The 26,836-nt window shown below is 41.9% G+C and overlaps 1 protein-coding gene across 2 annotated transcripts in view; it reads right to left on the reverse strand.

Annotated features, from left to right (window-relative positions):
* Positions 1-26,836, reverse strand: part of LOC129833051 (protein ELFN1-like) — a 92,724-nt gene that overhangs the window by 32,728 nt on the left and 33,160 nt on the right. For both annotated transcript variants that reach the window (XM_055897302.1, XM_055897303.1), the window contains exon 2: positions 10,188-10,283. The gene's annotated coding sequence lies outside the window, so the exon portion shown is untranslated. The remainder of the gene's footprint in view (positions 1-10,187; positions 10,284-26,836) is intronic.

Consider the following 26,836-nt stretch of genomic DNA (forward strand, 5'->3'; position numbering starts at 1 on the left):
AAAGGCCATGGAGGCGAAGTGAGTACAACACAGCAAGTAAAATAAAAACTAAAAAAAACACTGGAATGGTTGGTTTGCATTGGAAGAAAGTGCAAAGTAGAGACAGAAATAATGGGGTGCAAAGGAGCAAAATAAATTAATAAATAAATACAGTAGGTAAAGAGGTAGTTGTTTGGGCTAAATTGTAGATGGGTTATGTACAGGTGCAGTAATCTATGAGCTGCTCTGACAGCTGGTGCTTAAAGCTAGTGAGGGAGATAGGTGTTTCCTTTGTTTGAAATCAAAGGGAAACAGTGTCAATATTAGCTCCAGTTTGGAATTATAATAAAAAAATTGTAACAGGTAAAAATCATTAAAACATGAAAGGCTAATAGATTTAATAGTTCTAATCCTGCTCCTGATGTCATAATAAATATCATATTTTAGTGACCCTTGCATTGGTGAGCATATTATAACTATTGATGGTTTGACATTATGGACTCAGGAAAGATTGCTCTTCATAGTATCTACAATTCAGTCCATACACAATTGTGTAAGTTCTTAGATGCCTTCTTCGAAGATTGACAGAGAGCAGCATACCACAATGTGTTTGTCACACCATGATCTGTTTCACCCGTCTTTGTGCTTGTCTCCACCCCCCTCCAGGTGTCGCCCATCTTCCTCGTTATGCCCAGTATATTTATACCTGTGTTCTCTTTTTGTCTGTTGCCAGTTCGTCTTCTCTTGTCAGGTCTTACCAGTGTGTTTTCCTGTCTCGCTGTGTTCTCAAGTTCTGTTTCCTCGTTTCCATGGTTCTGACCATTCTGCCTGCCCTGACCCCGAGCCTGCCTGCCGTTCTGTACCTGCCTGACTCTGACCCGTTTACGAACCTCTGCCTGTCCTGACCCCGAGCCTGCCTGTCGTTCTGTACCTGCCTGACTCTGACCCGTTTACGAACCTCTGCCTGTCCTGACCCCGAGCCTGCCTGTCGTTCTGTACCTGCCTGACTCTGACCCGTTTACGAACCTCTGCCTGTCCTGACCCCGAGCCTGCCTGTCGTTCTGTACCTGCCTGACTCTGACCCGTTTACGAACCTCTGCCTGTCCTGACCCTGAGCCTGACTGCTGTTCTGTACCTGGATTACGGACCTCTGCCTGCCTTTTACTTGTCTTTTGCATGCCCCCTGTTTGGGTCAATAAACATCTGTGACTCTAGCTGTCTGGGTCTTATCCTGAGTTCTGATAGTGTTGTATTGTGTTAAAAAACAACAGAGATTTGAGCCTTTACCTTAACAGCAGACAACATGGCTATCTGTGGTTCTACCAACAGATTCCATCCCTTTAGGGTTTATCAAGGAGAGTTTGAGGCTTTCTAGCAGTAAACCTTGGTTAAATTCCTGTTGCCATGCTGTTTATTCTCCACTGCCCTCGGATTCTCCACAATGTGAAAAACATGACAGTTGAGGTACTGACTACAAGTTCTAAGAGAATATGTTCAGATTGACCCGTTTGAATCACTTTACCATTCAGTCTCTAGATTGCTGGTGCTCAAGCATAGGGAGGGTAGTGTGTTTCTTCCCTGGTTTACATTCACTCTTTTGCAGGTTTTACTATATCATTTCTGCCATCCTAGACACATTTCCTCATCTGCTTGGTACTTCCCTTATGCACTATTTTCTGTACACTAACTATATGACAGGTTAATATTTAAGTCATAATGGCCTCAAAGCCAGTCTTTGGAGGATACATTGGCACTGGTGTTGTTAGGCCTGAGACGAAGTGGAGGGCCGGCAAATCGTGCCAATATATCCTCCAAACACCGGCTTTGAGGGCATTATCACTTTTATACAACGGATTAGTAACATATTGAAATAATATTTTCATTAAAAAAATGTTTTTCATGAATTTAATAATTCTACTTCATCCTTCCACCAGATATAGTCCCGACACAAATCTAGGGTTGCTACCCAAGCCGGCTGGTGGTTCGTATATCGGTTCGATTGCCAGAGACTTGACCCTGTCATTCAGTCTTTTTGTTCTGTATCTAATGTTCTAAATGTTCCATTGCCATACTGGCTGGCAACGCTCTTATCCCTTGCTTGCTAGCTAGCCAACTACAGCTAATTTACTGTCATGTCAAACAGTGCAGCCAGAATAACAACATTAGCTGCATTTACATTTGTTTAAGTTGTTTTCTCGTGTCATTTATTTGGATATATCCATAACAATGAGCTAATGAGGCACGAATTCGCCTGGCATAGAAAATGTGCTCTCTCATCAGGACACTGTTGTTCAGTTAACAATTTCACTTCAAACTGAAGCTGGAAAGACTGCAAACTACCTGCACTTTGTTTTGTTTTACCTTTTTTAAATGTACATTTCTTTGTATATATCAATAAAAATTATGCCAGCTGATTCATGATTTCGACTGTCTGAGAATCGCTGTCTGCCTTTCTGTCTCGTCTCGACTACCGACCCATACACCTTCTTTACTATGGGACAGCTGGAGATTGAAATTGAATACTGAAACAATGTTGCAAATGTTGGAGAGACAGCAAGGTTTATACAAATCTTCACTGTTGAAAACCAAATGTTGGTCGAAAAGAAATGTAAGATAATGTCTAGATGCTTTTTATAGTGGAAATCAAGTTTATAAATTGCCTGGTTGGGCTGATGAGACACTGGATTGCACAGTAAGATGGAACAGCGTAAATAGTCATTTTCGTGTCATAGATTTAGCTAGTGGAATAGACACCGGCTGGAATGCTCTTTTAACCAATCAGAATTCAGGATTAGACCCATCCGTTGTATAAAGTCTACCAGACTAACTGTCTATCCTGTACTCTATCCACCATTCATAGTGACAATAGTGGTAGGTGGATCGTTTGTCCAGATCTGTATTAGGCTAACTAGCAATCATACCACACATAAAAGCATTCAAAGCTGCATCAATTTTCCATATGAATCCACAAGAACAAATAGGTATAGCTGATAGGCAGCGGAGAAACCAGGTGCATAATTGTGCATGAAAAGACAGTGAAGACATGAGAGATGCGGCTCAAAAATCTTTCCTATTGATCTTGTTTAGGGACATTACAATTATCCTACCTATAGTAGTCTACAACACCACAATACAATGAATAATTGCGTTATTATACTCTAGGTTGCAGTAAAAATGTCATTTGAATAGCAGCGGGAAAGCCCTGTAATTTGAGTGTTTCATTCAATTTGTATTTATTTATTTTATTTATTGAACCTTTATTTAACTAGGCAAGTCAGTTAAGAACAAATTCTTATTTACAATGACGGCCTACCCCGGCCAAACCCGGACGACGCTGGGCCAGTTCTGCGCCGCCCTATGGGATCGGTGGATCAGTTGTGGGTCTTCCCTCTACAGTTTATAAGGTCTAGAAAGGAACAGTAGCCAGCCAGTCTGGGTGTATTTTTACTTCTGTTTTATTTTCTATTTTACTAAGCTGCGCTGTCTGTTGCAGATCATCATTCTCCCAAGTCCTATAATAGTGTGACCACATATGCTCCTGGCAGTCCCAGTTACTCAGGAAAGCTTAACACATGCTCTGCCTCCTCTCCAACCCGAGCCTAAATATGTGTAATGTAACTATTAAAATGTATTACTTTTTATATGTGGTAGAAACACAACCAGTCACAATGTTTGAATCGGATTAGGCTACTTGAAAATTCTCTTGTAGGCATATGCTCACGTTCATCCAAAATATCATTTCAGCGTCCTCAAAATGGCTTGACATTAAGCAGGTTTCCATCCAACCTTTTTATGCGAGGAAAGTACATGTCGTATGAAAAATGTCAGAATATCATGGAAAAGCATACAATTTATTACGTTACAGATGAAATAATGATGAACTTCACATTGTGGTGAAAGTGCACAGTGATGAGCTTGATGCGCCTTTCAATAAATATTGAGGGTCTTATTCTGGTGTCAAAATGATCGAAGCTTGGCTGCAGTTTGACAAATAAAAATAATATTGCACTTTTGTCCATAATAATCTGATCACGTAGCCTATACCCGCACTGTGTCTGTGAGCTGTTGTCTAGAGCACACATGCCAATACCAGAGTGGACACATTCACTATACCTACACAACATTTTAGGTGACAAAACCAGCAGACCTAGAGTTGAAAATGCAATGGAAATCCATTTAACTTGTATTTTTTTTATTCGGTACATGAGAATTGAACCACAAAGTTATTTTCATGTGCACTATGTATTTATGCACATAATTTTACCCACAACAAATTGAATTAGATGGAAACACAACTCTGATGGGACAACACAATCTCACACTCAATTCGTGCTAATATGTAGAAAAAGTATTTCAGCAGATTTTGTGTTTATTTTGAGTTTTAGTGTGGCTTAATTTGTAGGAAAATACATGTTTGGGGGGCAAGCTTTGGAACAATCTTTTGAAAGTTATTGGAGCAATGCATTTTGGGCAATGGTGTTCTACACTGCCTTTTTGTATCCCAAATTTATTTTTTATAAAAAACAAGTGTTAACAACCCAATATTGTTAATCAGGGGTGGAAGGTAGCCTAGTGGTTAGAGCGTTGGGCTAGTAACAGAAAGGTTGCTGGATTGAATCCCCGAGCTGACAAGGTAAAAATATGTCATTCTGCCCATGAACAAGGCAGTTAACCCACTGTTCCCCGGTAGGCCTCATTGCAAATAAGAATTGGTTCTTAACTGACTTGCCTAGTTAAATAAAGGTGAAATAAAAAAATGTAATTACAAATATCAACCATGTAGTCACCGAAATACTTACAATATAACAGTAGCCTTAGGTTAAAAAAATGGTTTTATTAATGTCAATATTGTTTTCTATGCTTGTTTTCGCTTAATACTTTGGGATACTGGTTGTCACGGCCGTTGAAAGAACTGGACCAAGGTGCAGCGTGGTGAGCGTACATATTCCTTTATTTCATATGACGCCAACAAAAACAATAAACACTACAAAACAAACCGTGAAGCTAAAGGCTATGTGCCATAAACAAAGTCAACTTCCCACAAAGACAGGTGGAAAAAAGTGCTACCTAAGTATGGTTCTCAATCAGAGACAACGATAGACAGCTGTGCCTGATTGAGAACCCTACCCAGCCAAAACATAGAAATACAAATAATAGAATATAGAATACCCACCCCAACTCACACCCTGACCAAACCAAAATAGAGACATAAACAGGATCTCTAAGGTCAGGGCGTGACACTGGTGCTATGTCGGATTTTATGAGGGTTGCCAGATTGGAGTAAAAAGCTGTATTTGTCAGTTTTTTTCTTTGGTATCAATGAAGGCATTTGATTGGGGAATGGGGATACATTATCATGATGGGAAATTAAATACTCAATAAGTGTGGGAAAACAGAAGACCCGCAAAAACATCTGTTTGGTTTAAATTCCCCTGGTGCAACTGCATGGTATTTGCAATTATAACGAGTCTGTACTATGATCAATTAAGCCATATCAATGCAGTTAAACAGGTTCATGTAAAATAATGAATTATGCTGACTTACACTTATGGCACTTCCAAGGCCGTTTCACGATGATTGTTATGGTCGTGTCAATCATGTTGTATACGTAAGCTATTGTAACAAGGCATATGCCAGCATTGTAGGACTACTGCCTCTGCCCAGAGGCCTACTAGGCTTTCATGGCAACGGCCGTTAGAGCTCACTTTGCCACGTATGAGCCTTGGTTAGAGTCCTCGTTGCAGCTTTCACTTTTTTCCGCTACATTGGTGGCAGTGTTGGGATTACGTTCAGCTCACACCTAGTTATGTGATCTAGTGGTGGGAAGCATTCTGTTCTTCAACATTGTGTTGGGTGTAATTACATTGATATATCCAGTGAACAATGGATAAGCAACAATGGGCATGACAGATAGAAGTAGTCACTTCAGGTGTCATCAAGCCTTACATCAAAGTTGCCTCTTGCTGAGTGGAAAGTGCCATGCCCAGACCAGTTATTCAGAAGAAAATCCTCTGTATGTCTAATTTGCATAAGTTAACTTACCTGTGTGGACCCAAAACAAACACATTCTACACCTTTACAAATACCTGTTTATAGTGTTATTACAAACATGATGTTCTTTTGTTACTAAAGCTTATACATATAATAACCTGACAATGATCCACATCATGTGGGTAGACAAATAATGTAAGTGTGTTCTACAGCAAAACACAACTATCCGTTTTTAGGATGCAAACCAGTTATATGAGTCACTGTTGATCCATCCTGTTCTGATCTAATGAGATGGATGTAGGATTTTCTACGGCCTAGAATCTTGGCCTTTCCCAGTCATGAAAGATGAAGCTAGGCCTCTTGGTTCTCATTGGCGATGACTGAACTCAAATTAGGGGTTATATGTCAGACTCTCCTATACCACTTTGCCCAACATGTTATACCCCAGAGGTTGTAAATAAACCCTTTTTAAGGTGATATAACTTGTATCATTATTATAGGGCTGCAATACCCAAACTGAGCATTTCTCACTGGAGATTGCTGCTGACATTGAACATAGTTTAGGGTTAAGTTATTCAATTAATTTCAGACTCTCCTATACCACATTTCCAAACTTCTTATACCCCATAGGTTGTAAATAAACCCTTTTTAAGCTGATACAACTTGCATCATTATTATAGGGCTGTGAAACCCATAGCCGAATGGCTTCATTTATTTATGGAGAGCAATTTATGTTTTAAAACAGGTAGTGTCCATTTATTTACAGTAGAGTGTTGATTAATTATTGATTTCTTCAGTGGAAATACAGAATATGTAAAAAAAATGCCAAGTATACCAAAAGCTAAATCAGGTAGAGATTTAGGGCTATTTAACCATGTTAATCATTACTGAAACATGCAAACTACAAACATTTAACCAGTCAAAGATAATGAATAGATGGCAACTAGATACAAATATTTTATAAAAAATTATGAATACAAAAGTCAAGAGTTGGCTATAACATCAGTAAAAACAAAGTGAGTGTGTGTATATATGTGTGTAAGTGTTGGTGTGTAAGTGTATAATGGTGTGTATTATATAATTTCCCAACATAAAATGGTATCCACATTCCCCAATCAAATATCTTCCTCGATACCACAAAAAAAAGGAGACAAATCTGTATTTTTTTCTCCAATCTAGCAACCCTCATAAAATTCGACATACTTCGACATACCTCAAATAATTCGACACAAATTCGGAAGGTATTCAGACCCCTTGACTTTTTACACATGTTGTTACGTTACAGCCTTATTCTAAAATGAAATAAATTGTTATTTTTCCTAATAAATCTACACACTATAATAAGCAAAAACAGTTTTTTTTTTAAATGTTTGCAAACGTATAAATAAAATAATAATAATATATCACATTTACATAAATATTCAGACCCTTTACTCAGTACTTTGTTGAAGCACCTTTTGCAGCGATTACAGCCTCGAGTCTTCTTAGGTATGACGCTACAAGCTTGTCACACCTGTATTTTGTGAGTTTATCCCATTCTTCTCTGCAGATCCTCTCAAGCTGTCAGGTTGGATGGGGAGCGTTGCTGCACAGCTATTTTCAGGTCTCTCCAGAGATGTTTGATCGGGTTCAAGTCTGGGCTGGGCCACTCAAGGACATTCAGAGACTTGTCCTGAAGCCACTCCTGCATTGTCTTGGCTGTGTGCTTAGGGTCGTTGTCCTGTTGGAAGGTGAACCTTCACCCCAGTCTGAGGTCCTGAGCGCTCTGGAGCAGGTTTTCATAAGGATCTCTCTGTACTTTGTACCCTTCATCTTTGCGTTGATCAAAGTCTCTCAGTCCCTGCCGCTTAAAAACAGTTCCACTGCATGATGCTACCACCACCATGCTTTACCGTAGGGATGGTGCCAGGTTTCTTCCAGATGTGAAGCTTGACATTTAGGCCAAATAGTTCAATCTTGGTTTCATCAGACTAGAGAATCTTGAATCTCATGGTCTGAGAGTCTTTAGGTGCCTTTTGGCAAAGTACAAGCAGGCTGTTATGTGCCTTTTACTGAGGATTGGCTTCCGTCTGTCAACTCTACCATAAATGCCTGATTGGTGGAGTTGGTTGTCCTTCTGGAAGGTTCTCCCATCTCCACAGAGGAACCCTAGAGCTCTGTCAGAGTGACCATCAAGTTCTTGGTCACCTCCCTGACTAAGGCCTTTCTCCCCCAATTGTTCAGTTTGGCTGGGCGGCTAGCTCTAGGAAGAGTCTTAGTGGTGATGGAGGCCACTGTGTTCTTGGGGACCTTCAATTCTGCAGAAATGTTTTGGTACCCTTCCCCAGATCTGTGCCGAGACACAATCCTGTCTTGGAGCTCTACGGACAATTCCTTCGACCTCGTGGCTTGGTTTTTGCTCTGACATGCACTTTCAACTCTTGGATCTTATATAGACAGGTGTGTGCCTTTCCAAATCATGTCCAATCAATGTAATCTACCACAGGTGGACTCTAAACCAGTTGTAAAAACATCTCAAGGATGATCAATGGAAACAGGATGAACCTGAGCTCAAAATCGAGTCTCATAGCAAAGGGACTGAATACTTATGTGAAGAAGGTATTTCTGTTTTAGTTTTTTTTATAAATTTGCAAACATTTCTAAAAACCTGTTTTCGCTTTGTCATTATGGGGTATTGTGTGCAGATTACTGAGTATTTTTTAAAATCCATTTTAGAGTAAGGCTGTAACGTACCGAAATGTGGAAAAAGTCAACGGGTCTGAATACTTTCTGAAGCCACTTATTTATAAGTGGGAAACAAAAAAGTGAGTGTAGAACACTATTGCCCAGCATGCATTGCTCTAATAACTTTGAAAACATAGTTCCGAAGTTTGCCACCCCAAAATGTATTTTCCTATGAATGAACTTACATAAAAATGTGTCTTTTCACACAATTTAAGACACACAAAAATCCACGAAATCTTCTGAAATACTTTTTCTACATACAGTACTTGCACGAATTGAGTGTGAGGTTGTGTTGGATGTGGAAAATATTGTTTTTATGCAAATGTTTGAACATTTGCATGAAAATCTTTCGCAACTGGATTGAAACCTAGCTATAAACACCATAAAGACTCTGGCAAGTGCTCTAATCCAGTGTCACTTTGATTATGCCTGCACATCACGGTTCAATAGCAGCCCCAAACGTCTAAAGAATAAGCTACAGCCAAAACAAGCTTGTGAGAATTGTGCTTGAACTACCCTCTCATACTCATCTGGAGGTCAATCATTTTCAGCAGCTAGGCTGGCTATCTGTGGAAAAAATTGTAGTATTAATTCAACTTGGTCTGGTCCACAGAATTATCCCAGATTCAGCCCCCAGGTACCTATGCAACTATTTGTTATTTGTTAGAGCTGTCCACCAGAAAAATACCAGAGCCACAGACTGTAATATTAACTGTTTTAAATATAACAGTCTACCTGGTAAGAACAATTAAGCAATAAGGCACAAGGGGGTGTGGTATATGGCCAATATACCACGACTAAGAGCTATGCTTTGTTAATTGGTTGTATGGTGCAGTGGCACAGAAACCTGTTAATGGAACATTTGTTGCATATATATATTTTATTTAACTATAAATATGGCATCAAAATGTACAAAATCTGATTTCCCCCTAGCTTATCATGGTCTGCAGCCGGCTCTGATCGTAGTGTAGGCCTAGTGAAACAAGCAGGGGGAGCAAGCTCGTCCGTGGTGGTCGGCGAACCCTCAACCTTCTGGCCTGTAGCCCTGCGTGGCATCGACTATGTCACAAAAACATGCCAGAGTGGCAAAGTGGATGTTTATCCACGTTTATAACCACAGGGTCGCTAGAGTTGCTGTTATTTGTGGACATAAACATACTTTTTTATCAATTCTATTACGGTTTTCATTTTTATTTTTAAAGTTCAAAGGGAGGGTCAAGTGAAAATATTTGTAACGTTGGGGAGGGGGGTGCTTATTTTTATGACCCCCACCCAGTGAATTTAGAACTGACCCTTCAAATTGATTTTCTTTTGTTGGAGAATGCCATGTCCTGTGAGGGCTTGTCTTGTCTCATGTAGTTATCCATGCGTATTGTGACCGGTAGATTAGAGATAGATTCCCCGGGATCCTCTTAGGGACACACATTACAGGGCAGCGTAACACCTGGAGGGAGTCATGCTAAGGTTGAATCCATGCCAGTCACTGGACTTACCTCTGCTATCTGGGTTAATGTCTCCGATAAGTAAAAGCATCTCTGGGATCCTCCAGTAGCATCAGTCCAGTCCTCATGGATCCTTCTTCTGGTCCTCTGGGGAAACACAGATAATCGAAGGGTTAATCAAACGGCTCCTTTTTGCTCTACGCACAGGAAAACATATGGCAGAGTGCAATGTGTGAATGAATCTCTTAATAGCGTTTGAGTGGTTTGAAAAACATTTCTGCCCAAACAAAGATAGAAATCCATGTAGAAATCCATATTTTAGTATCTAGCCAGCTCACGCTGCTGTTTTGGTTCAGAACAGGGTCATTGGTTTTAGTAGTGCTCATAAAGGAGTAGTTTCCAACTCCGGTCCTCCAGTAGCCCCAACAGTATACATTTCTGTTGTGGCCCAGGACAAGCACACTTGATTCTACTTATCAACTAGTCATCAACCCCTTACCCCTTAACAAGTAGAATGAGGTGTGTTTGTCTGGGGCTTCAACAGAAATGTATACTGGTGGATGTACTCCAGCACTGGAGTTGGGAACCCCTGTCATAAAGGATTGATTATGGGAATTCATCTTAGGTGGGTGACCCTTATTACCTATAATGACCTATCATTGCCAGGGCTCACTGCAATAGCAATTCATGAGCACGTCCAACTGCACAACTATTTTTTCAAAACCTCAATTAACAGGAACAAGCTAATGAAATCCTGTATACCATATTCTGGCCATGCAATTTCCTGTGATCAGCAAACTGCTCGTACTAATTAAGCAAAACTCAATTTGCTTTCCTCCCTCTAAATGGCTTCCTGTATAAACCCGATGACTATTTTCCATCCTCACTGCCCAGGGGGAACATGGGTGCTCTCTCTGTTCATATTACGGAAAGGCAAGACAGTGATGAGAAACGGATGCTTTGTACCCAGTATATGTCATTTGTTAGCTAAATAGAATATGATGTATAGCCCTGCTGTTGTCTTTACTCATGTTGGTATGATCTTGTTTATAAAGTCTATATGCAACACTGCACTATTGAAAAGTTCCTATATAGAGACACCTACATACATATTAACTCAAGCTTCAGATGAGTGCGCTATCAGTATTCATATTAGTACTCTTGTTGAAATGAAATTATTCTCTATTCCCCTCTCCTGTGATCCACTGTTTGCGTGACATGCAGTATCTTGGGGAAAACACAGACAGAAATACAATGTTGAACAGTAGCTAATGGAAATCTGAAACACTGCTAGAATTTCAATAAATCCGAGGACGATAGATAACACCATTCAATTAGCTGGTAAGGATGCAATTTGCATTCTGTTGAAAGAGGTGATAGTTTGAGTGCCCTGAGGCAGCTGCCATATAGTGCAGGCGGGCCTATGAAAACCCCCCAAAAACGGCGGAAACAAGAACCAAAAGAAGAGTTTGGGGAGTCTTGGGCACTATTCTTTTAATTACTCATCATAATGACTCCATTTAGCTGTTCAATGACCCATTTTATGGCATTGAACAGGCCTGGGAAGCCCTGTGTCCTTGGCAGGATTGATCCTGCAGCTGCCCCAGATAGCTGCCCCAGCTAGCCTACACTGCAGAACTGAAAACCCTTCCCTCGACTCAGACCCCTGGGGGAATACAAGGGTCTCTCAAATATTGACATGAAAAACAACACGTCTACATGGGTTTTCACTGTTGTTAAACACAACCGTAACTCAATACATTATTTTCCAGAGAAAAAAAATGCAAACAGAGGAAAAAATTACCGGACGAGAAGCGCAAAACCCCAGGGGGACTTGAAATGTAAGTAAATGTTGTTTCCTGCACATATTTGTAAAAAATCAATGAAGTAACTAAATGAAGGAAACAAAATGACAAGTAAACAGGAATCACATCACATCTCCTATTAGAGCCAAATCATCCCCTCCCCCCATGTTATCTCAGAGGCTGAAGCGCTTCTCTACTCATACAGTACGTGTAGTTTTGACAGGATTCTGACCTATTTGTGATGTAAGTGTTTCTGAGGTGGGGTGGGGGGTGGGGAGCGGGCCGCAGGGGGGAGCCGGAGCCCAGGAGGAGTTGAAGGCCCCATATGGCCTTGGAGAGAGCGAGAGAGAGCATGAGTTTATGGCACATCACCTGCACACTGACCCTGAGCACTGGAAGGCTGGGCATCAACTCAGTCCAATCTGACTGACTGACTCTGCTCAGCTGCTGACAAGTGCAGAGGGGCACACAGGGGTATGTGGACCAAAATAGCCCTGCTGTGGTCCACTTCAGTTTGATGCAATTGCTCACAAATCACTGGCATGCACTTTCCTCCAAGATAGCGTTCCATAAAATAAGCTTTGTTGCACTGGAAATGCATTCCCTTTGTGTCTGAAATAATATACTCATGTATTCATTATTGAGGACACCCTGGATACCTTGTTTCAATTCGTGATAATAATAGCAATATTACAGGACATTGCTACACGCGATTAGTGAAGTCCTTAGGTATTACTGTCTCAAGTTAATGATGTTCCCCATGAGTATGGGGTTGAATTTCCTAGACCATTAATAAATTATTGCTATGAAGATACTGCACGTAGAACATTCTGTCTGCCAAGATACACAGATTGCATTACAATCTGTTCAATGTCAAATATCACACATATTATAAAGTTAACCACAGAAAGTAACGGTAATGTCATGGCATTGGTTATCCATGGTACTGGAATTACTTTAAGGCCCGGGATTCAAACCACACAGATTCCACGCATCACACCGATTTGGATGGAATGTCCACAATATGGATTCCCAATACAATGTTTTGTCTGGCTCGGTTGTTCTTGTACTAGATTCACTGTGGAAGATGTGTAGTAGAAAGATGTTGGCAGTTATTTGTGAGATAACCATCTGTCCATTCCACTCCCTCGGTCTGTCGACAAGAAAATACAATTAATATTGTACTAAAAAAGAACATGACAAGGCTGAACAATAGAAGATGAAACTGGGGCTGTTTGAATGTGGAAATCCAACATTTCCCAATTACAAACTTTGTTGTGTATTCCCCTCTATGATTAATACTTCAAAGCAGTGCAGCACAAAATAGGATGGTAATTACATTGTTAACGTAGTACTGCATTGCAACCCTTCTCTGAGGGACCTCAATGTGCTTGGTTGGTTAAAGCTGAGACTTTAACAAATGTACAAAGAAAACAACAGAGACGGGATGCGAGGTTTCAGAATGGAATGGATGGATTCATCTGAAAACCAAAAGAGCACTGGAATTCCCAAAGAATTCAATGAATAATGAAAGAACCCCTGGCCAATTCAATTAAAGACCATTTTGAACAGAAAGAAAATATGGGTTAGTATGTGTATCTCTGCTCTGAAAATATCCTATATTTAATCATGTGTGATATGTGTGATCTGCAGAAAATACAAATACAAAAATGAGATAAAAACTCAAATAATCTTCCAGGTATGAAAAAATGCCATCGGCTCACAAAAGCTTTGTAGGAGAAGAAAGTGAATTGCTAAGTGCGGTGGCTTTTTGTACAAGAGCATAATTCCAATGGAATTTTCCCAAAAGGCGGAGTTGGAGACAGATGCAGCACTACACAGCACAGTAACATACAGTGAAACCATAAGAATGATGTAAGGTTTTGCTGCATTTTTAAGACCTAGTCACATAAGCATTTCGCTGCACCTGCTATAACACCTGCTAAACTGTGTGCGCGACCAATAAACTTTGATGTGAGGTGTCTTAAAAGAAAGACGGCCATAAGAGAGGGCTGAGCACTTGACCTCTCGCGGCTGGCTGTCTTGGAGGCCATTTTAAGAGGAGAAGTATGCAGTCGTGCATTCATGAGTACCCCTATAATTCTTCTCTGTGATGGGCTGAGATGCACACACTGGGATTATGCTTAGACAATCACCGCGGGGACGCCCTATGACAAAGAACAGCCTCCACATGATGGAAACAGAAGCCCCGTTTACACCTGCTTCTAACATGGACTGTCCTGATCTTGTCGACATTCTGATTGTGCACACATATTTAGAGAGGTGTAGATGTTTAAAAGACTCATTGTGATCTGATTGTGATCAGATCTTCCTGACTACCTCCGGAGGGATCCATTGTGTCTGGATATCAATCATGTGTAAACAGAGCTGCATAGTCAAACCATTTAAATCATCGTTATACTGGTCTCTAAAATGGAAATATTTAGACCACACAATTAATCATCAGTTGGATTGAAAAGTGACTATATTCTGTGGTGGTGCAATGCAACCAACCTTTTTAAATGCAGTAACAGCCAAGCTAATCTAAAAACAATGGATTCAGGCTAATAAATTATGTTTGGGTGGAAAAGACTGATTCCAGGAAGACCTTATGGATCATTTCCCGAGGCAACTAATTGTTTCGTATTTGTTGAATTCTCACTTTGTTGCGCTATGCTCAAGATCCAGTAGGAAAACAGACTCTGTTTTTGTGAACTTGATTTCACATCTGAGTGAGTCAGTCTCTCCGTTAGACCTGGAGGCATGGAAGCGAGGAGCCACACTGTTGGTTCCCCCTAGGGAGACTGAGAGACTGGACTTTTCTGATGGACCAAACAGCAAGCCACTTGGAAAACAAAACACACCGAAATCCTTCAAATGAACATACCAAAAATAGATTATACAGTATTATTGTCTACCATCAGGCAATGTAAATACTCTCTGGCCCTTCCAAACACATTTCAAACAAAATGGGTTTCCAGATACTTTTACTACAAGTTTACTGGTTCAATATTGAAGGTATATGGCATTATTGTACAAGCATGTGTACTTGGAATGTTAAGATGAGTTGTTATACTGAAAGAAGTGTGAGACCAACACAACACGTGTGAGATACATTTCTTTAGTCCACGGGGAGCTGGAATCTTCAGGCGATCTCATTGAACCAACCACCAAAATGCTAGTCAGCTAAAAATGAATCATAACAACATGCTTATTAACACACTACCTTAGTTAAAGGAAGGACCTCAGGACACAAGAGAGGAGCACTGTTCAAAGTTTTTTATTCGTTTTTTTTTGTCCGAAATTTTTGTCAGCTTGACTAACTCATTTTTCAGCTTAATACTCATGACCAGCTGTAATAGTGAGGTTGACTGACTAGCCTAGAAAGGGTTGCATGAATTGATAGCAGCAGCGAACATTGGCATCATGCACACTATTGGATTCTGGAGGTTAAGTCGTGCATTTGTGTATAACCATATTTTGTAACCCCATACACGTTTGCTAATGTTAATGCTCTGACAAACGCTACAACTACAAATAGAGTGAAACTCTTCAAGTACGCTGTGATACAATAACATCCCATCATTACTTGATGGCTTTCACCTTTTACGACCTGTCAGTCGAAATGCTAACGTTCATATAACATTCATGAGCCATCTAAAAATGTCATCGCGTCATGAATACATCAAGATGACAGTGTCATGACTGTATGGACCCCCCACACACACTGTCCTATTAGAAGCTTGTCATGTCCAAATATGACGTCTGCTCACTATTCCATTATGGAGAGTTAATGCTTCAACCTGTCAATGTAACAAATGTCGCGCTCAATGTTATAACACATAAAAGCTGTACACTTAACTCTTACACTGTAAAAGAGGACTGTGCAGATCTGTGCGACTTTAATGGAGTATAGGGACTGGTGGTTGTGAACATGGCTGTTCTGCTCGGACGTAAAAAAGGACTGAATGGTACACTGAGGAATGCTAGGGGAAGCTATTAAATGACATGCACTCAGGGGGTTTCTGTGTACTTCGCCGGGGGAATTATTCATTTAGTAGCTGATCTTTGCCTCTTTGGGAAGGCTCTGTGTATGAATAGTAATGTGCTCCTGCGAATGGCCTCATACACACAGATGTGACAAAGAGATGAATGTACTCCCTTGCCTGTTTTTGCTCTCAAGAATCATTCACCAAGAGCGTCTTCATAGAGATTTCTAAAAGGCCATAATGACTTTTATACTTCATCAAAGCAGGATCTCTTAAGTGACACAGGCAATAATGTGTTATTATACTGGATATGTAGGGTGGAAAGATTAGCATGACAGTATAACAGGCTCACTGCATGTGTTTTTTTACTCTGGGGCTATTATTGCTTTGAGCATATTTTCTCCGGGGCCTTAAAAGCTATGGAAATCCACTGTATAATGGTATCTAGGATTGCTTCTGAGGCACAAAAAGGAAAGTTTGGGAACCCTTAAGATACTAATGGATAGAGGTTCTTTTCAGGAATAGAAAGGATTCTTCCAATATTGTGTGCTTTCAGTACAACAAAGACAAAGCTACATGAAGACACCAAGTGATTGATGGATTGGGTATTTTTCGAACATGCATGGTACACTATAAGGTAACACTTTATTTGGATAGATCAGTAACATTTCAGCTAACTATAGTTGATGTCGGAAGTTTACATACACCTTAGCCAAATGCATTTAAACTCAGTTTTTCACAATTCCTGACATTTAATCCTAGTAAACATTCCCTGTCTTAGGTTAGTTAGGATCACCAGTTTATTTTAAGAATATGAAATGTCAGAAAAAAACTAGAGAGCATTATTTTTTTCAGCTTGTATTTATTTCATCACATTCCCAGTGGGTCAGAAGTTTACATACACTCAATTAGTATTTGGTAGCAATGCCTTTAAATTGTTTCGGGTAGCCTTCAACAAGCTTCCCACATTAAGTTGGGGGAATTTTGGCCCATTCCTCCTGACAGAGCTGGAGTAACTGAGTCAGGTTTGTAGGCCTCCTTGCTCGCACATGTTTTTTCAGTTCTGCCAACAAATTTCTATAGGATTGAGGTCAGGGCTTGGTGAAGGCCACTCCAATACCTTGACTTTGTTGTCCTTAAGCCCTTTTTCCACAACTTTGTAAGTATGCTTGGGGTCATTGTCCATTTGGAAGACCCATTTGCGACCAATCTTTAACTTCCTGACTGATGTCTTGAGATGTTGCTTCAATATATCCACATCATTTCCCTTCCTCATGATGCCATCTATTTTGTGATGTGCACCAGTCGCTCTTGCAGCAAAGCACCCCCACAATATGATGCTGCCACCCCCGTGCTTCATGGTTGGGATGTTGTTCTTCAGCTTACAAGCATCCCCCCTTTTTCCTCCAAACATAACGATGGTCATTATGGCCAAACAGTTCTATTTTTGACCAGAGACCAGAGGACATTTCTCCTAAAAGTAGGATCTTTGTCCACATGTGCAGTTGCAAACCGCAGTCTAGCTTTTTTTATGGCGGTTTTGGAGCAGTAGCTTCTTCCTTGCTGAGCAGCCTTTCAGGTTATGTCAATATAGGACACGTTTTATTGTGGATATAGATACTTTTGTACCTGTTTCCTCCAACATCTTCAAGGTCCTTTGCTGTTGTTCTGGGATTGATTTTCACTTTTCGCACCAAAGTACGTTCATCTCTAGGAGACAGAACCCGTCTCCTTCCTGAGCGGTATGACGGCTGCGTGGTCCCATGATGTTTATACTTGTGTACTATTGTTTGTACAAATGAACGTGTTACCTTCAGGCGTTTTGAAATTGCTCCCAAGGATGAACCAGACTTGTGGAGGTCTACAATTTGTTTTCTGAGGTCTTGGATGATTTCTTTAGATTTTCCCATAATGTCAAGCAAAGAGGAACTGAGTTTGAAGGTTGTCCCTTGAAAAACATCCACAGGTACACCTCCAATTGACTCAAATGATGTCAATTAGTTTATCAGAATCTTCTAAAGCCATGACATCATTTTCTGGAATTTTCCAAGCTGTTTAAAGGCACAGTCAACTTAGTGTATGTAAACTTCTGACCCACTGGAATTTTGATACCGTGAATTATAAGTGAAATAATCGGTCTGTAAACAATTGTTGGAAAAATTCCTTGTGTCATGCACAAAGTAGATGTATTAACTGACTTGCCAAAACTATAGTTTGTTAACATGAAATTTATGGAGTGGTTTGAAAAACAAGTTTTAATGACTCTAACCTAAGTGTATGTAAACTTCCGACTTCAACTGTATCTACTAACCCTGACCCTAGTTCTAACCATAACCTTAACCCTTATCCTAACCCTAAACTTAACTCTTACCCTAACACTAATCTTAATCTGTATCCTAACCCTAATTCTAAACCTAACCCTAAACGTAAACGTAACCTTAGCATGCAGTTGCTTATCAACGGATATTTTGTTGATAGTATAGTTTGTTATAAGTGTGACCCGCTATAATTAACAGAAGAGATCAGTGATGAGATGAGCTTTAGAATAGTTGTCATTAAATCTCTTAACCCATGACTCCATCTGTAAACCTCTGAAACACCTCAAGTCAACATACTGACACAAACAACTGACCTCCTTGTGTGAAGTCTTTTTCAAGTCGGGTTGAAATAATTATTAGATAATCCATATAAACTAGAACACAACACCATGAAACGAGTAGTCTGCTCACTGGTGCCTGATGCATTTTTCACAATATAAGCTGCTATCAGGCTGCTATCAGGCTGCTATCACAATATAGCAGCCTGAAGAACATCTATTTTTAACCAGCTCTTGGTATTCAGTTATTAATGAAACATATCAAGTAACACATCATATTTATGTATCTGTTTTCATGTGGAAGATTAATTTCCTTTGTAACCCCTGCTACAGGGCTGGAGTACTGTAGCGGGCTAATCAGGAAACACAAAACAAAAGTGAGGCTAATTAACAGGCCTCGTGGGGTACACTTTCATTGAGGGATACAGCTAAGCCTGCTACCTGGATCACAACCAAAAGCGTTGATTACCGACACTTCTCACTGAAATGTATATTCAAGTTAATGTTATAAGGAAGTCAGGTGTTAACAAATTTGGTAACAAAACTCTGGAGGCACAACAGAACGACGTCCAAGAAGAAGATCTCATCCAGAGAATTTCAGCAAACCATCAAAACAGTTAGGGGTAGATCATCTCCTGATATGCCCCAAGCTTGAAATTAGAGTGAGAAGTCCTGCAGTACCTCCTGGTTGCTCAACAAATCTCCCTGCCAGAAAAAAGAGATAACTATTGTCATCAGTGCCGCCATTAGTGGGTTTGGACTCAGTGGAATTCTGGTGACATTGAGCAGGATCACTGGAGCACTGCAGAGCATCACAGTGCTGAGTCATAAAGTTCCTCTCTCTGTCTGAGAAGAATATTAATCAGAGTAAGTTGAACATATTCAAAATGTACTACTCTAGACTTGGAGAACAACTAGCGAATCCAAAATGAACTCCTGGCAACAGTGGACTGCAGATGTAATGTGTCAGACCGCACAGTGCCACAGAATCATGAGCTACAGCACCACGGAAACAAATATCTTCTCATTTACACATGTATAATGAATGCCTCCCTTATGTGTGGAATTAAGTTCTGCATGTAGATCTGAATGAAGGATGTGGCCTGTAAAGGGTCAACAGGATTGATATTCCATGAGGACATTGTATAGTGAGCCCCCCATTAAGGCCAGTTGCACTCTAATTGATGGAAGCAGAGCACAGTGAGGTGTAAGTCCCTCCACCCTGTGCTGCATGTTGATGTCCTTCACGTTTTCAGCAAGCTTGAGGCATGACGCTGGAACAAATATCATTGTCCTCTCCAAATGCATAAACAAAACAATTGCAGATTGCTAATGACTTGACGAGCGTTAACTCGTGGTGTGCCTGTGGCTTGACTGAATTGTATTGCAGTGACCAATGCGGAAGGTTTGTACATTCCTTGTGGACAATCCACAATGAAGAAATGACCCGAGCTGTCTTTCCCCTACTTCATCTAACTCCTTTAAAGTATCGAGTTGAAGGTAAGGACGTGCAATGTTGAGGGTGGCTGACAGTAGGGCTGCACCAATCATTAGGACTGTGTTGAACAAGCCCAATGCACACATACAGTACTCTCTACAGGAGTGACGGTAGTGGGCCAAGTGTTCTGCTCCTGCTTCAGGAGTTTGTTTAACAAGCTTATGTTATGAGACACCATCTCCTAGTTGCTTTACGGAACAGAGAGAAGTGCCCTGTACTTTTAACACATCCATGTCCAATGTTCCAAAGCAATCAGTGAAAGTGAAAGTGAACAGTCATCCAGCCATCCGGCCAAGTACTCCCACACTGTTAACGTATGCCCATTCAAATATTCAAAATTGATAAAACAAAAAGTGGAAAATCAATTTGCTGCTTCTGATTCCATTATGAGCATGTTATCATTCAGAGCACACTGGGCTTCTGCTGCAATGTGGCCCACTGAAGCCTCTGGAAATCACTCACCACCACGACATCCTACTTGCCAGGTTAGGGCACTTTGTTCTGGCTGCAGTATGAGCTCAATAAATCACCACACAATAACCTGGATCCTTTACAAGAGCTGGGTGGCCCTTCTGAATATAGACACCAATGTCAAAAGCCTTGCACGTATTGCTGGACCAAATCTTGACACTATTTTAGCCTTGAGAGCATTCGTTTTTGCAGAAAATCACACACTGGGTTCTCTAAAACGATGGGCCTCTTGGATTCTCTAAGGGATCAAACACAAATGGATACATAAATCAAGAAATGGACAAATTGTAATAAAATCTTCCCGCAGCTGATTTTTTTCAGTTTACTTCAAGAGTGCTCAGTAGTGGAAACAGTCATGAATAGCTATAGATAGATTCAGTAGCTAAGTGTTTGCACTCTAAGCATTACACAACGTCTTCATATTAATGACTGTTGCCACAGTTGATTCATTAAAGGGCCTGAGAGAGCTGGTAATGTGCCTTTGGGTCTGATAAAGCCACAGTGGTGACGTCTGCTGTAGCTTAGAATCCAGAGCAACTCAGTACAATAACTTGCTCTAAACACAGCTGTGGTCTAGCATTCTATAGCATACAGGTTTGATACAATAACTAGAATATATCAAGACTGTCTTTTCAAAGATTTTTAGACCTCTTGACGCTAGGGGTCAGATGTTTTTATTTAAAAAAAAAAATAACGTTCCCAAGGTAAACGGACTATTTCTCAGGTCCAGATCGTGGAATATGCACATAATTTACAGATTAGGATAAAACACACTCCACAGTTTCCAAAACTGTCAAAATATTGTCTGTGAGTATAACAAAACTGATTCTGCAGGTGAAAACCTGAGAAAATCTAACCTGGAAGTGATTTTTTTTATTTTTATATCTGTGTTTCCTGGCCCGTCTTTCTTCCATTTAAAGGGGTATCAACCAGATTCCTTTTCCAATGGCTTCCTCAGGCTGTGACCAGGCTTTAGACATAGTTTTAGGCTTTTCTTTTGAAAAATTAGCGAGATTTTTCAAAAGTAGTCAGGTGTCCTCTGATTAGTTCCTGCGCGCGAGAGGGTAGCTCTCCATTTTCTTTTTCTCTCCTATTGAATAGGTTACGATCCGGTTGAAATATTATCGATTATGTTTGTTAAAAACAACCTGAGGATTGATTATAAAAAACATTTGACATGTTTCTACGACCATTACGGATACCTTTTGGAATTTTCGTCGAACGGAACGAGGCTTTGGTTTTCTGAACATAGCGAGCAACCCAAATGGCGTTTTTTTGTTATAAAAGTAATATTTATCGCTTTTCTGACTTTCGTGACCAAGCTAACCAAGCTAAAATAAGGCTAACTGTTCTAGGATTGATTGATACACTCACAAAAGCTTAGATTGCTTTCGTTGCAAAACATATTTTTAAAATCTGACACGATAGGTGGATTAACAACAAACTAAGCTGTGTTTTGGTATATTTCACTTGTGATTGCAAGATTATAAATATTTTTTGTAATATTTTTTGAATCTGATACGTTTGGGAATTTTCTTCTGCCTTTCAGGACCGGAACGAGCCTGTAGTTTTCTGAACATAACGCGCAACCCAAATGGCGTTTTTTTGTTATAAAATTAATATTTATCGAACAAAAATAACATTTATTGTGTAACTGTGTAACGATACTCTAAATCCTCCTCCTCCTCAGACGAGGAGAGGAGAGAGGGATCTGAAGACCAATATGCAGCGAGGTATGATGACATGATTTATTGATTTAAACAAGACACGACATAGACAGAAAACGAACTATACTTGAATAACTACAAAACAACAAACGACGTAGACGCACCTGAACATAAGAACTTACGTATAACGAAGAACGCATGAAAACAGGAACAGACTACATAAACCGAACAAACAAAACCGAAACAGTCCCATGTGGCGTAACATCACACAGACACAGGAGACAACCACCCACAAACAAACAGTGTGAAAACACCTACCTTAATATGGCTCTCAATCAGAGGAAATGAAAACCACCTGCCTCTAATTGAGAGCCATATCAGGTCACCCTTAAACCAACATAGAAACAGAAAACATAGACTGCCCACCCAAACTCACGTCCTGACCAGCTAACACATACACAAACTAACAGAAAACAGGTCAGGAACGTGACATAACCCCCCCCTCAAGGTGCGTACTCCGAACGCACCACCAAAAGTCTAGGGGAGGGTCTGGGTGGGCATCTGACCACGGTGGTGGCTCCGGCTCCGGACGCTGTCCCAATCCCACCATAATAAATCCCCGCTTCTGTGTCTTCCTCAAGGTGGCGACCCTCGCCACCGACCTTGGACTGGGAACCCTAGACATGGGTCCCGCTGGATTTAGGGGCCGCCCCGGACTGAGGGACGGCAGCTCCGGACTGAGGGACAACACCGGGACAAGGGGCAACACCGGGACAAGGGGCAGGTCCCGGCTGATAAACTCTGGCAGATCCTGGCTGGCTGGCTCTGGCGGATCCTGGCTGGACGGCTCTGAAGGCTGGTCCTGGCTGGACGGCTCTGAAGGCTGATCCGGTCTGACGGAAGGCTCTGGCTGATCCGGTCTGGCGGAAGGCTCTGGCTGATCCGGTCTGGCGGAAGGCTCTGGCTGATCCGGTCTGGCGGAAGGCTCTGGCTGATCCGGTCTGGCGGAAGGCTCTGGCTGATCCGGTCTGGCGGAAGGCTCTGGCTGATCCGGTCTGGCGGAAGGCTCTGGCTGATCCGGTCTGGCGGAAGGCTCTGGCTGATCCGGTCTGGCGGAAGGCTCTGGCGGCTCCGGTCTGGCGGAAGGCTCTGGCGGCTCCTGTCTGGCTGACGGCTCTGTAGGCTCTTGGCAGACGGGCGGCTCTGTAGGCTCTTGGCAGACGGGCGGCTTTGCAGGCTCATGGCAGACGGGCAGCTTTGCAGGCTCATGGCAGACGGGCAGCTTTGCAGGCTCATGGCAGACGGGCAGTTCAGGCGCCGCTGGGCAGACGGGCAGTTCAGGCGCCGCTGGGCAGACGGGCAGTTCAGGCGCCGCTGGGCAGACGGGCAGTTCAGGCGCCGCTGGGCAGACGGGCAGTTCAGGCGCCGCTGGGCAGACGGGCAGTTCAGGCACCGCTGGGCAGACGGGCACACCTGTAGGGAGGAGACGGAGAGACAGCCTGGTGCGTGGGGCTACCACAGGACCCACCAGACTGGAGAGACCTACAGGAGGCTTGATGTTAAAAGGCACCTGAAGGACCGGGCTGTGGGGGAGCACTGGAGCTCTGGTGCGCAGCCTTGGCACCACTCCCCCAGGCTGGCATACTACTTCAGCCCGTACCCTCCAGAGTGCAGGCACAGGTTGAACCGGGCTGTGGATGAGCACTGGAGATCTAGTGCCTACTACGCGCACTTCTCCCTTAGGCTCCACTCCCACATTTGCCCGGTACGAGCGGAGCGTAGGCATAGGACGCACTGCACCCTCCCAGCGCCCCGGAGACACAGCACGCAGAGCCGGCGCAGGATACCCTGGACCGAAACTGCGTACCGGAGACCAGACGCGCTGAGCAGGCACAATACGCCCCGGCTGGATGCCCACACTCACTTGACACTTTCGGGGGGCTGCCCTATAGCGCACCAGGCTATGGGCACGCACTGGCGACACCGTGCGCTTAACCGCATAACACGGTGCCTGACCAGTGACGCGTTGCTTATAATAAGCACGAGGAGTGCGCTCAGGTCTGCTACCTGGCTTAGCCACACTCCTCTCTAGCCCCCCCCCAAAAAATTTCTGGGGTTGCCTCTCGTACCTGTCCCGCTGCCGTGCTGCCTCCTCATATCGCCGCCACTCAGCACTCGCTTCCTCCAGCTCAGCTTTGGGGCGGCGATACTCCCCAGCCTGTGCCCAGGGTCCTTCTCCATTCAAGATCTCCTCCCATGTCCATGAATCCTGGGATTTCTGCGGTTGCTTTCGCTGCCCTTTTCCCCGCTGCTTGGTTCTGGTAATTTGGTGGGTGGTTCTGTAACGATACTCTAAATCCTCCTCCTCCTCAGACGAGGAGAGGAGAGAGGGATCTGAAGACCAATATGCAGCGAGGTATGATGACATGATTTATTGATTTAAACAAGACACGACATAGACAGAAAACGAACTATACTTGAATAACTACAAAACAACAAACGACGTAGACGCACCTGAACATAAGAACTTACGTATAACGAAGAACGCATGAAAACAGGAACAGACTACATAAACCGAACAAACAAAACCGAAACAGTCCCATGTGGCGTAGCATCACACAGACACAGGAGACAACCACCCACAAACAAACAGTGTGAAAACACCTACCTTAATATGGCTCTCAATCAGAGGAAATGAAAACCACCTGCCTCTAATTGAGAGCCATATCAGGTCACCCTTAAACCAACATAGAAACAGAAAACATAGACTGCCCACCCAAACTCACGTCCTGACCAGCTAACACATACACAAACTAACAGAAAACAGGTCAGGAACGTGACAAACTGGGAGTCTCGTGAGTGCAAACATCCGAAGATCATCAAAGGTAAGCGATTAATTGTATTGCTTTTCTGACTTTCGTGACCATGCTAATTTGGGGCTAGCTGTTCTAGCATTGATTGATACACTCACAAAAGCTTGGATTTCTTTATCTGTAAAGCATATTTTCAAAATCTGACACGATAGGTGGATTAACAACAAGCTAAGCTGTGTTTTCGTATATTTCACTTGTGATTGAATGATTAGAAATATTTTTTGTAACATTTTGCGCCCTGCAATTCAGCGGTTGTTTAGGAAAATGATCCCGTAAAAGGGATCCGTAGCGCAGAGAAATGGTTGCTTGACATGTTAACCATCCTTAATAACCCTAGTCTATTTAATTATGCGTTGATACAAAGGGTAGATGCCAGTCAACTATTAAGATGCAGAAATTCATTTTCTTAAATTGAATTGAATGAAAGTTATGCCAAATTAATGTAAATTAAACATTCTCAGCTATTTTAGAGGACACAAAACGGGACACGAAACAATCATCATATATCTTTTGGGTCAATGTCATGTATCTAGAATGATTCTGAAGCATGATTGAACTTGCACATAAATGCTTACAAAGGAAAACATTATGCATTAAATTATTAGTTTCAAATAATAATATTGGCTCACTCAATGTGTTCTCTTTCTAGGAGGCAATGCCTGAGCCCAACGATCCAGTCTTGATTTATAAATTTTTTAACACTGCTGCAAGACACTCCACAAGTGACTTGCGACTCGGCAAGTTCACACAATTCATTGTTTGCTTGTTGTCGCCACTCCTCCCTGCCCCCCTGCCTGCTCCAGGGCTCTGTGTTGTATTGTGTTCGTGTGCCTGAAGCGTGATGCCTTCATTAGAGAGACACTCTGAGAGCCTGCTGAGGCTTAGCCCAGACTGGGACTCCTGCCATGTCAATCACACAGCAGCACAAGGGGACAGAGCCGTTTACAATTTCAAAGCAAAGAAACACCAGTCAATGCCCCAAAATAGATTGATGAGCTCGCCTTTCAACGGTGCAACATGTATAGCACCTGGAGCGCAGACAAGGAGTAGCTACAGATTGGAGTAATTGGAAAAAAAGATGTCCACAAGCTGTAATCTGTACCAGCATCTCCAGCATCCTTCATTTTCACTGGACTGCTGTTTGTTAGCCCGCAGTAATGGAAAGGTTTTGACTAATTACCATAGACAAGTAAATGACTACAATTTACAAGAGGTGAAGCTAAACCCTAAAGCCCAAATGCTTTGTTTCCTATGCACCACTACCATTACTGTAGCTGCCTCTGGTGTACAGTACAGTAGCATTACTGCCTCTGGTGTACAGTACAGTAGTGTTACTGAATCTGGTGTACAGTAGTGTTACTGAATCTGGTGTAGAGTACAGTAGTGTTACTGAATCTGGTGTAGAGTACAGTAGTGTTACTGAATCTGGTGTACAGTACAGTAGTGTTACTGAATCTGGTGTACAGTACAGTAGTGTTACTGAATCTGGTGTAGAGTACAGTAGTGTTACTGAATCTGGTGTAGAGTACAGTAGTGTTACTGAATCTGGTGTACAGTACAGTAGTGTTACTGAATCTGGTGTACAGTACAGTAGTGTTACTGAATCTGGTGTACAGTACAGTAGTGTTACTGAATCTGGTGTAGAGTACAGTAGTGTTACTGAATCTGGTGTACAGTACAGTAGTGTTACTGAATCTGGTGTATAGTACAGTAGTGTTACTGAATTTGGTGTAGAGTACAGTAGTGTTACTGAATCTGGTGTAGAGTACAGTAGTGTTACTGAATCTGGTGTAGAGTACAG

The sequence above is a fragment of the Salvelinus fontinalis genome, chromosome 34 (assembly GCF_029448725.1).
Source record: "Salvelinus fontinalis isolate EN_2023a chromosome 34, ASM2944872v1, whole genome shotgun sequence".
Classification (NCBI taxonomy): Eukaryota; Metazoa; Chordata; class Actinopteri; order Salmoniformes; family Salmonidae; genus Salvelinus; species Salvelinus fontinalis.